A 6,000-nucleotide genomic window follows, 5' to 3' on the forward strand; every position below is an offset into this window, starting at 1 on the left:
CTTATCAATATTACAAAAAATCGTTTCAATTGTTTGCCTAGCCAAGATCATGGTTCCTCCATGTATAGACTGTTGACGACAAAAATTTGATATAGGAAGATAATCAGATATTAAAAAACATTCACTAGGCCTCAACCAGTGCTCAGTCAGAAGTACAATATCAGGAAAATTACATGTGTCCAGCAAAAGATGAAGCTCATCCATCTTGTTTCTTAGGGATTGTATATTAAGAATAAAGATACTTAAGTTTTTCGAAGAGAGAAAATTGAATTTCAATTTTACTAGTAAAATATAAACATGAATGAGATTCAACTTTCGTGGACACGTCTATAAAAATGTATGTATGCAACCTTGCTTTTTTGAGGATTGAAAAATGGTGTCAAATTATGAGGACAGTGTTGTAATGGTATTTACTGGCGCTTACGAATTTTTTTAATCCCCTTGCCATCTTCTGGGTTATTTATAAAGTTATTTATGTAGTTGGTTGTCCAACTATTATCTCAGGCGCCACCCTCAAGTTTAATGTGGATGAGGGACCACGGCCCATCGGGTAGCCTTTAGACAGTGGAGAAAGTAATCCAGGTCTTCTGTGTGAGTAAAACTATAGGCAACATTGTAACAAAATCATATTTATTCATCCCAAAACCTAACATGTCATCTCTTTGCTAACACTTCTCAATAAGCCTTACATACGGCCAAATTCAAAACGGTACGGTGCGGGAAGAGGAGGGGTGCAATGAAGAGATCCCATGTCGGTAAGCAAAATGTAAATGCGGTACGGTAATTTATGGCAGTGAATAAACAGATCAGATACAGCCCAGAGAAAATAAAGCATGAAACGGTCGGTATCAATCGGAATGGTAAGCGGTAAGTCACCCACAGGATATTTAAGCGGTCTAATATGGAAAATAAATACGGTCGCTCGTAATCTTGGCCAACTCTATTTAAAATGTCGGTAGACGCAGTCTTAATTATGTAGGTAGAAGATGGCAATGCTGTCAGGTTGGGAATAATGGGATAATATCCAGTGCAGGGTGATACCTTGTAACGGTCCGACACGTAGCCCCCTAGCACTTTTTAAGGAATACATAGTGTTACCCCGTAACGGTTCGGTACGCAACCCCGTGTATCCTGCGGACACTAGGAATAATGTCCAATGCAGGGTGCTACCTCGTAACGGTCCGACACGTAGCCCCCTAGCACTTTTTAAGGAATACAGTGTTACCCCGTAACGGTCCGGCACGCAACCCCGTGTATCCTGCGGACACTAGGAATAATGTCCAATGCAGGGTGCTACCTCGTAACGGTCCGACACGTAGCCCCCTAGCACTTTTTAAGGAATACACAGTGTTACCCCATAATGGTCCGGCACGCAACCCCGTGTATCCTGTAGATACTAGGAATGGGAAAAAGGAATTGGCCTACCTTCTTGTCTATTATACTTACATGCTGACAACAGCGGCGGAGTGAAGGAGTTGGCGGCGGCGGAGCGATGTACGGTACTGTGAGGCAACCTCGGTCGGTTGCTGCGGTCGGTCTTCTTGGTCGGACTGCTACTCTCGGACTGCCTGGACTCAGCGGACTGCCGACTGCGATTTTTTTTTACTTTGAAACTGACATTTATTTAATATATGTTACAGGTTAATTTAAAAAGATTTATGCCCACTTATCTAACTAGAGTATTTCTTCAAATCAAGGCAATGGCTACTTTATGCATGTTTTAGGAAAGAGTGCCAATCCTAGCCTCTCCTTTTGTACCTTAGATATGTTGATTTTATTATCCATAATTAATTGAAACTTTTTTGCCCAATTTGTGGTGTCTCTGATGACATGAATGACCTTGGGTATCTTGGAGCTGCTAGATTCAGCACTCTTCCCTTTTCCTGCAATGGATAGGTGATTGAGAGGCATGTGTAAAGGGTTTTTTTCTTTTCTGTTCGCCGCAGCAACTGGGTGCGCTGAGGGACCAGGTTCTTCCGTGTCGGTGTTTTTATCTGAATCTTCGGATTGCACCATCTCCCCATCTCCTCCTCGCGGGGGGAGGAGATGTTTGCGTCTTTCCTTGATCTCTTTCTTGTGTTTTCATTTTTTTGGTTTTCGTTCAACCGGTCCCTCAACACCTCCAGCTGCCCGGCAAAGTTTTTGTTGTCATTTTCTAGTTTTTCATTAATCATTAGAATTTTCTCCATGTTATCATTCATCTCCTGCAGTTGAGCATTTAAGATGCCGTTTTGTTCTTTGAGGAGATCGACGTCCTCCTCAGTGTTTTTTAATTTGTTTTTAAGCTTAAGATTTTCGATTTCGAGTGTTGTATATTTTGAGTTTTTATCTTCAATGCTCGACCGCAGGAAATCTATCTCAGATTGGAGGGTGTCGCAGATGGTTTTGTACAGTTCTACACTATTATAGGGTTTTTCAGCTTCCATGCCCTGGTCGGGATACAAGGAAGGGGATGGAGTTTTTGAGTATCTCCGTTCGAGGAGAGGTTTTTGGAGGGGGTAGGAACTGCCAGCTAGAGACTTACCCCGCTCTAGTTTTTCATTTTTCCCGGTGCTGTCGTTTGCTCGCTGTTGGAGGGTTTTTTCTGTGAGTATTGGCGTCTTCGTCGGTGGTTTGGCCCCCCACTCACTAGGGAGGGCGAGTTTACGTTGTTTCTAGGTGGTTTGCTGCGCTGTACTGCTGACTAGGACCGCCGTTTTTGATTGCTCAGTTGATTTTTGTTGAACGCTGTTGCCTGCTGTTGCCAACTGCCAACTCAACTCGAATGATTGTAAATAAAAAAATGAATGAAAACAACTGCCTCAACTGCCAAATGAATATGGCGACTGCGAACTCGTGCATCGCGTTATATAGAGCACGGGCATGCGCGATACTTAGTAAACGCGGTAACAGTAGTGGTGGTACGGACACAAATGGTGCTGAGGTATTAAACGCAATGATAAATTAATAATTAACGTGGTTGCGCGTTTATTAACAAAATAGAAACTTTCCTTACTTTACTGGGCAAAGCTTAATTGTCAATATGAATCTTGAAAATTATTAATTCAAGTTGGAAAAAAAACCGAGTAATTCTATAGATAAATAAGAGAATAACAGAAAATTTTAAAGCTTCGTTACAGTGTACAAAGTGCTAGTAACAAAATGCGATATTTTTGCTGTAAAAATAAAGTTAACAGCACTTTTGCGAAAAAACATACCATAAATCGTGTGCACCAACCATGACTAGAACAAAAAAGTGAAGTTTTTAAATGAAAATTACTTAATCTGTACAGAGCATCAGGATAATCCACCATTTCCCGTGACGTTACAGAACGCATTAGAAATTTGGTACTTAAGTGAACAAGTTGAAGGACTAAGAAGCAAAAATGCGCTGTTAATGGAAAATAACGCTCTACTGCGCGAAAAGCTAGAAAACCTGCAGGAAAGTAGTCTTAAAATGATTAAAGGTAAAAACAAAACACTTAGTATTACGCCCCAAGGGGGATGTAAACAAAACAAAACACAAACCCAAGTAGTCGAGATATTAGCGGCGATCGATTACATCACCAGTATTGCCAGTGTAGTGACACCTACCTGAATGTTGTCAACTGTATCACTGAATAGAAAGGGACAAGAGATGGCAAAACCACCTGGGCTATTACAGCTGTATTTGACAACTAATTTCCCTAACAGAACAAATAAAAACAAAAAGATTCAAGAGGAAAGGATGGCGACAATAACATGGACAATAATGATTGGAGAACCCAAAATAAGAGGGGGTTTAATAAGAAACTAAAACCACCTCCAATTCAGGAAAAAAAAGGAGGAAACTCCATTCTTAAAGTTGCCCCAAAAACCGACAGCAAATCATGGCTGTTCATGTCAGGACGCTCAGTAGATTCAACTGTAACAGAAGCTCAACAGCGCCTAGTGGACAATGGCATAACTACTACAATTTGTGAAAAGTTAAACACAAAAATAAAAAATAAAAGTTTTTTTAGGATTGGAGTTCTACAAATAAATGAAAGTGATGTATTGGATCCAGAATTCTGGCCTATCGGGATATATGTCAATAGATTTTTAAACCTGAAAAGGGTAGTACCTCACAGCAAGTGACAAACTTCTCTTTAGGAGAGCATGTTAATATATTGCATCTTAATATCAGATCTCTCAGAGGGAAATGTGGACAATTGAAAGCATTTATGTCGCACAAGAACATAGACATAGATGAGAGTTAAAAACACTCTTCCTGAGCCCAAACCCGAGTCAGCTCCAACAAACCGCAGGACCAAGATCCCTCCGATCGTCATAAGGGAGAAGACAAAATTCGAGGAAGTCGCCGCCGTCCTGAAGTCAAAAGGAGTACAATACGGCCATGTTGTTAACACTGGCGACGGAATAAAAAAAAACAGTAAGTGGCTAGAAAATTTTAATTGTGTTAGTAATTTTTGTCGGAAAAGTTTTAAAGGCTTGTAAAAAATGGTCTTATCTGTAAAAGTCTTGATTTTATTGTTTATTTTAACATCGAGAAATATATTGAAATCTGTGGTATCTATGTATCATGTTTAGATTTGTATATCATTGTCACTTAAGGCCTCTTGCTGGCCCCTTTGACACATTCTTGGTGACAATAAACAATCTTTTACTCAAAATAAATAAAAGTCAACGAGTAGTCATCGCTGGGGACAATGTGTACTTTGGGGTATTAAACAATGACAGACTTGCGTGATGATTACGCAAAACAGTTTTGTTCCACAGAAATTGTCCCGTGGCAATGGAAAATGATTTAAATATTTCTTTATGATTTACGTTGCTAATATAGTTATTTAAAAATGAATCGTAGAGATTTAATTGGAAATCTTCGATAATCACACCTCTTATTTTGGAAATATTAAATAAATAAAATATCATACTTACTTTAGTTGCTGTGCTACTCCTTGGTATACGTACTGCATTTAAAAAAGAATCTGCTAGTTTATACCAAAAAAGTTTTGGTACGTCTCTGACCCAACTCCACTCTTTGTTGACTGATTTACTTTAGTCAGCTTGGATGAGTATCTTGTACGGATTGTTATTATTTTTAATTTAACATCTTCAACTGTGACCTCTTCAATATTTAACTCATGCCTATATTTAATGCGCTGCGTTTTAGATATAAATACCTTACGGTTTAACTACTGCTGCACTTTTTACAATTTATTTGCACTTTAAAACTATATAATTAAACAGTTTTTACTAGCAAGAAGAATCTAACAACATGCCATGTTGCCGATGTAAATGTATTCTCTTTATTATCTGTTATATGGTTATATAAATAAGCAACTTTAAATTAAAAACCGCGTTTCTCTTCTTTTTTAAGAATGTTTTATGTTTTAGACGTGTCTTGCTTGCAACTTAATTTAAATATATTTGCTTAACGTGCTAAACGATAATAATAAATATCTTTGTCCCTTTATATCATGTTTAGCTTCAAACGGGTGGCCCGTTTCGCCGGCTCTCGGAATCAACTTACAAATCCTCTGGGGATGGACAGCTGGCGATGATGTAAGAGGAGCTTCAGACGCCCGAATTGTAAATTCACTTCCCTTGTCCGGAGGTAAAAAGCACTCTGGACTCTGAATTTTAAAACTCCCTCTACTTTACTTTTAAACTATCCCTTTTTAAAGAAGCTTTCGATACTGAGTAGTTTTTTTTTATTTCCCTACAAAGGAATGTAAATAACTAAGTCGATTAGGCATAATATTAGGTTACATATATTTAGTATTGTTTGTAATGAGATATTTAATTTAAAAATGTTCACGAGCTGAAGGAATATTAGGTACACTTAATAATTATATTTTATTTAAAGGATTTTATTAGAAATATTACTTATTTTTTGTACATATTACGTTATCCAATATACAACATCGAGGGTGTCTCTAAACGTTCTGTACAAAATACTGGGACATATTCCCGAGGTCTTTTTTGAACATTTTGCAATTCTTGAAAATTGGTACATAGGGTTTTTTTGATATGAGAAAT

The sequence above is a fragment of the Anthonomus grandis genome, chromosome 4 (assembly GCF_022605725.1).
Source record: "Anthonomus grandis grandis chromosome 4, icAntGran1.3, whole genome shotgun sequence".
In the NCBI taxonomy this organism is placed as follows: domain Eukaryota; kingdom Metazoa; phylum Arthropoda; class Insecta; order Coleoptera; family Curculionidae; genus Anthonomus; species Anthonomus grandis.